This window comes from Psammomys obesus, unplaced genomic scaffold, assembly GCF_907164565.1.
Source record: "Psammomys obesus unplaced genomic scaffold, mPsaObe1.curated_primary_1811, whole genome shotgun sequence".
Taxonomy (NCBI): Eukaryota; Metazoa; Chordata; class Mammalia; order Rodentia; family Muridae; genus Psammomys; species Psammomys obesus.
In genome coordinates, this window is record NW_026596162.1 from 4988027 (window position 1) to 4998669 (window position 10643).

Below are 10643 nucleotides of genomic sequence, written 5' to 3' on the forward strand. Positions count from 1 at the left end.
TTAGCTTTAATATAGGTCCTTGACAGTTTTGTTTTCTTTATTACTTAATAATGATCAAAATATCCTACAACAACTTCATTTTAAATAGGGTTATGCTATGACATTGAGTGGGGTAGTTCAGACCTTCACCAGAAACCACAGGGGTGGCAAATAAAAATCTCAGTACCAGGAATAAGTAGCCTCTTTTACAGTTGTTGGCCAATGAGACCGTATAGACCTCCCCCCACAGCAACATAGCAAGCTATTATCATTGCTTTCATTTTCCTTCCAGAACTTCATGGTATGACTCTCTTGTTGAAGACAGCATCATGCTTAAAAAAAGAAAAAACCTTTTATTAATTACACTTTATTCACTTTGTATCCTCCCATAAACCCCTCTCTCCTCCCCTCCTAATCCTACCTTCCCTCCCCCTTCTTCACACATGCCCCTCCCCAAGTCTGCTGATAGGGGAGGTCCCCCTCTCCTTCCTTCTGATCTCAGTCTATCAGATCTCATCAAGAGTGGCTGCATTGTCATCTTCTGTGGCCTGGCAAGGCTGCTCTCCCCCTCAGGAGAGATGATCAAAGAGCAAGCCAATCAGTTTATGTCAGAGACAGTCCTTCTTCCCATTACTATGGAACCCACTTAGACACTGAACTGCCATGGGCTACATCTGTGCAGGGGTCCTAGGTTATCTCCATGCATGGTTGGAGTGTGAGTCTCTGGAAAGACCCCTGTGTTCAAATTTTCTGGTTCAGTTGTTCTCTTTGTGGACCTCCTGTCCTTCCAGATCTTACTATTTCCCACTTCTTTCGTAAGATTCCATGCACTCTGCCCAACAGTTGGCCATAAGTCTCAGCATCTGCTTTGATAATCTGCAGGGCAGAGCCTTTCAGAGGCCCTCTGTGGCAGGTTCCTAACTTGTTTCCTGTTTTCTTCTTCTGAGACAGCATCATACTTTAATCATCAAACATGGATAAATCAAGCGGGCACTGAGCTGGAAGCTTCGTCCCTACTGGTTAGATATCATAGTTAAAAGTACTGTATACCTGCTATTTGAGAAAAAAAAATCACTTTTTACCGAGCTGTAAACCCTGTAAATTGTAATAATGACTATCCTAGGAAGGTTTGAGCATTAATGGAAGAGCAGCATGATGTTATTTGAGTAACCAACCATGTTCTTTTTTCTTTTTCTTTCTTTCTTTTTTTTTGGGGGGGGGGGAGGGGGAAATCAAAGGTATGTTCCATGAAATGGAACTCACACTTGGCACCATTTTAGGGGCCAAGAATCTGTAGTTAGATATGTCATATACCCTAAGAAAGAACCTACTATTATCATTTTGCTAATGGACCTTTTTCTATAATTAAAAATAATCCCAATGACAGACATTGGTATATCTGTAGATCAATGCATATCTCAACCCTCCTAGATGTTTTGCAGTAGATGTCAAATAACACAGAGACCCCAGCTCAACCAAAACTAAGATACCTGTATCATACCACTTCTGCTAATGCTTCATGGTAGAAGGTAAAATAGAGCTATTGCAAGAGCCAGAAATAGCAGATGACAAAAATGAAACTGTTTTGTTTTGTTTTGTTTTGTTTTGTTTTGAACAAAACAAGGCTGTTGTTTATATGAGCTCACAAAAATTTTGACAGTATGCCCAAGACCTATTCAAGCTCAGCCCAGGAAAAAAAATGTAGCATGGAGGTTTAGAGGTGTTCATGAAGTTCCACTCCTAGCTTCCAAACAATTGGTGTCTTGTAAGAGTCTTTAGTCACATAACTCCTGGTAAATTAATTGTGGTTCAGAAGAGGCCCCACAGCTGAGAGTATTTGGGTAACATAACTTGGACTGACTAAGTTTTTGAGAGAGAGAAAGAAGAGAGAAAGAGACATATGGGTGTGGAAGTAGGGGGTAGGTCTGGGAGGAGTTAGGAGAGAGTGAATATGTTCAAATTACATTATGTGAAACTCCCAAAGATTTTGTGCAAATAGTATTTTAAACAATATGGAAAAATTATTTTACTTCAGCCTTTTCTGCTCACATTCTAAGAAAAGAGAGGCATTTATGCTAATTTTCATAATGACCATTTGTCCAGGTTAGCTGATGAAGAAGCTTTGGGCTATCAGATAACCCAACCTGTTTGTCTACAGGAAAATCCTGTGATTTGGGAGTTGGGTCAGCACTGTCCAACTTAAATGGGCATCCACGTGGGATGTATGCAAGGCAACACATTCCTGGGTAAGGGGCTCAGAGTGCTCTCCTGAGGAACTCAACTTCATATCAGGAGAGGTAAAGTGGATACAAGAAAAATGCCATGTGTGCGGAAAGCATTAGGAAAGGTCATATATTTCAAAAAAGAATATTGTTTACAAGGAGTGTTAATAGGTTTCAGGGGAAATGTTAATTTTTTTTTCTGGATGAAATAGCTACTGTAACTTTTTAATGGTTAATCATTCATTCCTGAATTTTTATATTAAGCATTTCATATTACTTTATTGACTTAACTTTTATGCTCTTCTTCATTTTGACAGTAAAGAATGACCAGGCAATACTCTTGGAAAATTGGAGACCATTTTGCAGCTGCTCTCTGTTGAGAGGAGTGAATAATAGGGTGCCCTCAAGGAATTTCAAAGGTATCACTCAACGGAAACTTTTGTGTCTGAAGAAAACTAGATCATTTTATCATGGTAGGCATACTGATATGTTTGCTTTAATAAAATGCCATATTTCTGCCTTTAATCTCTTGTCAACCCACTATTAAAAAAAACCAGAGTGCATGCGTGCAGCACATGTAAACACTTGTGGTTTTGATGTTACCACAGAACATACTAATAAAGCATGTAATTTGTGTTTGGTGCACAGACTGCAATAATTTATTGAGTGGTGGAAAGAAGCTGGAAAAGGGTTTTCCCTGACGTTAGCCAGAAAGACAATTTAATTTGAGTGCTCCATAAAGGGATGCATGTATGCTTATGTTCATGTGATGAAATCAGACTGAAAAAGAAAAAAAAAAAAAGCACTGAGGAGAATGAATGATGCAAATCCACTTTGTTCATGCTGGAAAAAAAAAAAACCTATCAGGTGTAATAAATGCTCTTTCTGTCAAGGACAAGCACGTCATTTTCAGAAGTGGTGTGTGTGTATGTGTTTGTGTTTGTGTGTGTGTGTGTGTGTGTGTGTGTAAGCGTGTGCGCCCGCGCGCATTGGTCCTAAAACTGACAATGTATTACCCGAGCACAGAACAAGTTAATTCAAGGGATTTAAGACATACCATAACAGCAATCGCTTTTACGCTTTATGGTCATTTTCTACATAGCCCTTGGGAAAGAGGGCAGAGAACCATGTCTCTCCTCTTTTTATGTGGAATCCCAAAATGTGGAAAGCGCGAGTCACTCCCATGGCTTCCTGGGAGATCTCATCGTCAGACTTCAGTCTGACCGCGACCGCGCTTCTCTGAGCAGCCAGTTTACACATTCGTGTAAAGTCCTTGTAGGCAACTATCCTTTGATTGGGCATTGCTCCTCTTTATTGTCTCACTTCATCCCTCCCATAAGACATGCTGCACACAGGAAATCAACACAGATGATTGGAGTGGAAAGGCCACAAGTCAGTGGAAGAACTGATGTTAAATATGCCAATTTCTGGAAATTTTTATGAAATTCTGTATTTTAAAAATAAAAACCACATTTTATTTGCTCGGGCAACATAAAAGCATATACAGTTAAGAGAAAATATCTGTGCTCAGAGCAAATAACCACTGGGTATTAAAAATGTGTTTCTTTCGAAAAAATGCAAGACTTCTCTCCTGGAAACCAAGTCACTGTTCACTGTGTATGTTCTTAAATGTAAACTCTGTTTAATATACATGAGTATACAGGTGCCACGTTTCAAAAAATACTTGAATCTAGTGCTGCACGGCAATTTAAATTTGAGGGTTGGTTAAAATGAACCTCTTGCCCAACTTGTGTGTAACAACCTGTGTTTTCATCTTTCATATTTACCTGTCCCCATTCAAGTGGTCCCAGATTATGGCAAGGAGTTAAAAGGCATCTAAAGGCTGTTGGTTCTTATAGATCTCCTGTGAAAATCTGGAAGAAGACAAGTGCACAGTAAGACATGCCTGCCTGGGTGTCCTCGGATTAGGAGAAAAATTCAAGTTGCATGTAGTTATCCATTGAGGATGGCTAGTGTTCCTGTCTTGGGGACAGATGAATATTGGCTGTATTGAAAGGGGGGCTGTGCTTTCTCTTATGTCATTGAACCAACATATCTCATGTTTTCTTCTGTAATAGCAACAACTACTCTGTCTGCCTCCTTCAAGTCATTTTTGATACCATGAATGCCTGTTAAAGAATACCTCAGGTTACGATACCAGGACAAATTTCATCAGAGTGTAATATGACATTCTGGATTCTGCCCTCTAGGATGGACTGAGGAGTGGCCTTGATGGAAAATGACACTCAAAAATCTTCCTGAAAAAGACTGGATTTTCTGTGGGAGAAGCAAAGTCATCATAGAAGATGATCTAAAGGAAATGCCACATGATCAGACAGGCAGATTCTGACATAGAAGTGTAGGCTTAGATTTTTCACCAAACCTACTTTATTTGGGGTTCTTAAGTACCTTTATCTCCCTTACTCCCCCATCCCCCAACACACACACAACTTTAGGTAGGAGAATAATGGGGAAAAGGGCCATAGACTCTTTTATCTTTTATCTACTTCAGGGTCGATGGATCATTAAGGGATTACCATACTCAGTTGTCAGGATACCAACAGTCCAGTCCAAAGACCAACACGGAGTACCACCATGAATTCAGCAAAAGCCAAAGCCACAAGACCAAGATGGATTGCCCAGAGAAGCTCTCTGGAATGTTTTTCTCTGCGAAGTCAAGTATTGGAGCACGAGGATCAATGCAGCGATGTAGCTCAGAGATGTCTATCCAAAAAGCGATGTCTCTTGTGTGTGGGCCTCTCAATATGTCCTCTCCTCAAAGCCCACCTACGAATGTTCTCAGCTGGCCATAGTCAGACCCCTCACACAAAAGGGGTCACAGCAAAACATCATGTGCCCTCCCACAAGCCAACCTCGGCAAACCATCACATGTCCGGCTTACAGCAAAACATCACATGACAAAATGCAGCCCTCGGAGAAACCAGAAATTTCCACTTCATAGAAGCAGCATTATTTCTGGTGTGGTCCCATGGAATAAGGGTAAGGAGAGAATCTTCATGAAATCGACAACAACCAGAAACAAATATTTCTGTGTGGCACAAATGCAGTAGCTGAGAGGGTTGGCTGTGGATCACATCACAGGGTGGCAGCAGTCTACAGATAGCTTCCAAGAGGTAAGACTGTCCTAGTGTGCTTTCCAGCATGGTGATGAACACCATGATGGAAAGCGACTTAGCGGGGAAAGGTTTATTTGGCTTACTTGTCCAGATCACAGTTTATCACCAAGGAAGGCAGGGATTCAAGCAGGAGCAAAGGCAAAAACCATGGAGGAATACTGTATACTGGCTTTTGGGTTTTTTTTGGCTCAAGTTCAGCAACTTTTCTTATACCTCCCAAGACCACCTACGTGTCCAGGGTCACAACTTGCAGTGGGCTGGGCCCTCTCACATCGATCCATAACCAAGAAAATGGCCCATAGAAATGTCTACAATCTGATGGCAACATTTCCTAAAGTGAGGGTCTCTCCTCTTAGCTGTCTACAGTCGTATCAAGTTGACAAAAAATAACCAGCACAAAGAAGCTTTCCTATAGGCCGATGGCCACAGACAACTTCATCCCAAGTTTGTAACAGATAACTGTCAACATGTTTTAAATGCTGTATTTCTTTGCCTTTTTTTTTTTTTTCTTGTTGCATTTCTAGGAAACTAAAAAGGCAGCTTCTTACCTTTCACCTGGGAGCCTTTGAGTATACAAAACAGGTCACAGCCATGTGTGTTTGATTTATCGCTCAGACCATCATAGCTTTCTTCATGGCCACTGGTGTTCGGTCTTTAAGTGTTCCTTTCATCCTAGAGGGACTATTACATTCTAAGAGGCATTCTTATATTTCTCCTTTTTTTCCAGACTGCGTTTAACCCCAGATTACAAAGGTAACTGGTTGCAGAAAAGCGAGACTGTCCAAAGACCTGGGGAGCCCATAACCTGTCAAGGCTGATGCTGTCTGCTCCATCTCAGTCTAGCAAAGCCAGAATAAAACATTAGGCTTGGATTTGTGCTAGCCAGGGTGCTTGCCTTTTATTTCACACCAGCATCAATCCTTCACCATCAACAATGCAGTGTGCTAAAACAAGAGAAACTGATTTCTCTTAGCTATTACGTGTAAGCCCACCTAGTTTGTCTTATCACAAAAACATGAGATGTCTAGATCCAGGCTATCAAGAGGTTGCAAGTCAGGTTTCAGGATTGTCTTTTCTCCCAGTTCTCCGGTTCTGCTGGAGGAAGGCAGTATAGATAGGTTAATCTGGAAATGCCTCGAGGCTAATTCCGTCCTTTTCAAAGTTCCTTCCAAACACCAGGATCATTTTACACCCGTGGATTATTTGCCCAATACATTTCCTCCCTAAGTTAGTTAATGAAAGTAAAACCTCTAGAGAAACTACTCTTGTATCTTGTTTTTATATTGATCCATTTAATATCTTTCCCCATCTTTTGGGGAAGTTAACCCAGTGTCAGGTGTCCTTTTCTTTTCTTTTCTTTTCTTTTTTTTCCAATGTGATAGTGTGCTTGAAAGAAATCTGTTTGGAGAGAAGCAAAAGAAATCCCAGAGGATATTATTCCCTGCTCATCCCATCGCTGCCAGCAATGGGCTGTATGGTGTAGAGGAAGCACCAGGCTAGCTGCATTTCTCTTCTTGACATATGGCTCTTCCTTGCGGTTTAACCAGAGAACAGAGGTTATATGTTACGTGTGGATGATGAAACATGTTTACTGTGTAGCCCACACACCTGTATGCATTCTGATCAAATACATGCTCCAGTTTTCTATTTGGTTCACTTATTCTTGTTTTTCATAGTTGTTCTCCCTTTGCTAATTAGATGCCAAGCCAAGAATTCAGTACTGGAGATATAGAGTCTTTCATTTGTCACAATTACCCACACAAGCTCTCTCGACAAGGAAACATAAGAGCACAGGTGTAGGAATGATAGACTTGAAGAAAACTAGCTTCCCCACTCTTTTTGTGCTTGATGTTAGTTCAAGTTATTTGTTTTCTTCAGCATTCTTATTCCCAGAAACAGACTTGGAGTAGCAATACTGACATGAACTGATTGGCCTGCTCTTTAATTACCTCCCCCTGAGGGGGGAACAGCATTACCAGGCCACAGAAGAAGACAGTGCAGCCACTCCTGATGAGACCTAATTGACTAGGACCAGAAGGAAGGAAAAGAAGTCCCCTCCTATCAGTGGACTTGGGGAGGGGCATGCATGCAGAGGGTGGAGGAAGGGAGGGATTGGGATGGGAGGAGGGAGGGAACCACAGGGGGGGGATACAAAGTGAATAAAGTGTAATTAATAAAGAATTAAAAAAAAACAAAAAAAATGAATAAAGGAAAGGGGATCTAGTTAGCAAGAAATAAACAATACACAAAACAAAACTGGACTGTTAGGTGTCTGTATAAAATGCAGCTGAATACTTTCTAAGCTCATGGCCAACCCATCTAACCCAGTGGAAAGGGACTTGGGAAGTGCTAGGAAGAAGGGATATTTGTACAGGAAGCTGAGAGACAAATGAGGGTTAGACCCATGAAAGGGAGGAAACTCACATTTGAGAAACACAAATCAGAGGGACATTAGAAAGCTTGAGTAGAGCATGAAAAAGAGTGGACATAGATGAAGCTGGAGAGAGTCCAAAACACCTGACAGTGAAAAGGCTGTCTTCAAAAAGAACTGGACTTGGAAGAAAACCTTAATCATACGTAAGGTTTAAAATGCCACCTGTGTCTGTGATGTGAAAATAGATTCAGAAGGTATCTATAGGATGTTTAGACATTCAGCAGGAAAGAATATTTGTTATTGCCTAAAGGCATTAAGATTTCCACAGTCAACAATTAATAAATGGGATTGCATGAAGCTGAAAAGTTCTGCAAGGAAAATGACATTGTAAATAAGACAAAACAGCAGCCTGCAAATTGGGGGAGGGTGAACTTCACTAATCTTACATATGAAAGAGGGCTAATATACAAAATATAAAAAAGAGTTCAAGAAATTAAACACCAACAAACCAAATATTCCGATTAAAAATGGGGTAGAGATATAAATGGAATTCACAGCAGAGGAATCTCAAACAGCAGAGAAGCACTTGAAGAAATGTTCAACATCCTTATCTGTCAGGGGAATGCAAATCAAAATGACTCTAAGATTCCATCTTATGTCCACCAGAATGGCTAAACTCAAAAAACACAAGTGGCAGCTCATGCCTGTGAGAATGTGGAGAAAGGGGAGCCCTCCTCCATGGCTGGTGGGAGTGCAAACTTTTACAACTACTTTGGAAATCAATATGGAGATTTCTCAGAAAATCTGTAATCAATTTACCTCAAAATTTCCACAAAGAAACCAGAACATTTGCAAGTATGCACATGTATTCCAATCGAGTATTCAGTTTGTAACTGCTTTACATGCACTAGGCTACAGCCTCTGCAGAAACAACACAATCATACACTTTAGCTTTTCCAGACGAACGAGTCATCTCTATGCCATCCATCAGAGGTCATTCTGTTTTCTCTACATATCCGGCAATGGAAAAAATAGGCAGTACTTTCAGCCCCTTGCTTCAGAGTTTCGAATTAGACCTTGTGCAAGTAAGTCTAAGTTAAGGAGGTAAGCAAGCTTATGCATTTTTTTTTTTTGTCATCTTTGGGAATGTAGTATCTTGCTTTCCTTCACTCCATCTTCAAATTGCCATGGCAGAGCAAAGAGAGGCAAATAGAGGGGCTGTTTGCAGTAAGTATAATACTTTTTAAAAACATGCACAGAATGTTAACACACAGGTAAATTGCTAAGGACATTGTTCTAGTTTGCTTCCTGTTGCTGTCCCAATACACTCTGACAAAGAGCAGCTTAGAGAGGAAAAAGTTTACTTTTTTGGCTTCCAAGTTACAGCTCCTCACCCAGGGAAGCCAAGGCAGCAACTGAAGGAAGGCTTGAAGGAGAAACATGAGGAGCACCCCTTCCTGGCTTGAAGGAGAAACCATGGGCAGCACCCCTCACTAGCTTACTTCCTCTGGCTTGCTCAGATGTCTTTTGTATATACTCCAGGCCCACTCTCTAAGGGTTGGCACCGCCCACAGTGGGCTGCATCAACTTTTCAGTGAGCAATCAAGAAACGCTCCCTAAATATGCCCACCCACAGGCCAATATGATGAAGAAAGTTCTTCAAGTGATAGTCCTTCATCTGAGTATGTCTGGATTTGTGTCAAGCTTACAAACTATCAGCACAAAAAAAATGTTGTTTTTTTTTTAATTAAATGGTACAGCCACTGAGCATGGTGATACAAACCTAGAATATTGGCACTCAAGAAGCAGAGGATCACGAAAATGTGGTTAGCCTGAACTATAAGAGACCCTGGTGTTTGTTTGTTTTAAATACAACCGTCTATTTTAGGGCCTCTTTATGGAGTGAAAATAATTACACAGACTTAGGTAATGAATGATAAATAAAAAACATTGTATATCCTTTGTATCTTTTACAAAAATAAAAGCAAATGATTTTAAGTTCTAATGCAAGTCTTATTTACCAGGCTATTAAATTGCAAGAAAACCTGGTTCAAAGCAGTCTCACACCATACTTAAACAGTTAGCCATGCTTTTTAAAAATTTAGTGTCTTCCTAATCTTAATACCCACTTGTCTATCATCTTGACCTGACATGGGAAAGGGGCATCAGTTGTTTATTAGTTATGGTTCCTAACATGCCACAATAGCATAATTGCTCTGCTTAAGCCTATTTATTACTTTTATTAAAACATTATTAAATAGGACAAAAATCTTTTAAGAGTTGAGTCTGACAGGTTTTTCTTATTGAACAAAGCTTACACATTTAATGCTAATTGCAGATCTATCTAATTATTACCCTATGGGGTTGCCTGACATGTAATGGCTGGAATTACTGTTTTTATGGAACTGGCTTATTACACAATGTGATTAACACAAGTTTTTGCTTAACAGTGATGAGAAAGAGAGATGCCACACATCACTGACACCGTAAATAAGATGGACAAATCACCACAGGGTCCATGGACACTAAAAGGCAGTGGGCATCTTCATGTCCACAAATACAATAACACTCACGAAATGTATCAACTTGTACAAAATCTGCCAAAATAATGTAATACAAAATTAATAACCAGAATAGTTTTCACTTGCCAAAGAAACTAAATAAGTAATTTAACCTTCAAAGCAGGAAGTATTAGGCTTATAAGAGTTCATTGGTAAATTTTATCAAATATTTGAAGAAAAATTTATATCAGTTTTATACAGTATTTCTCAAAAGATAAAATCAGATGTATCCCATCTAATTTACTCTGTAAGCCTCAGTATGGCTGTAAGGAAAATAAAATAAAATAAAATAAAATAAAATAAAATAAAATAAAATAAAATAAAATAAAATAAAATAAAATAAAATAAAATAAAATAAAATAAAATAAAA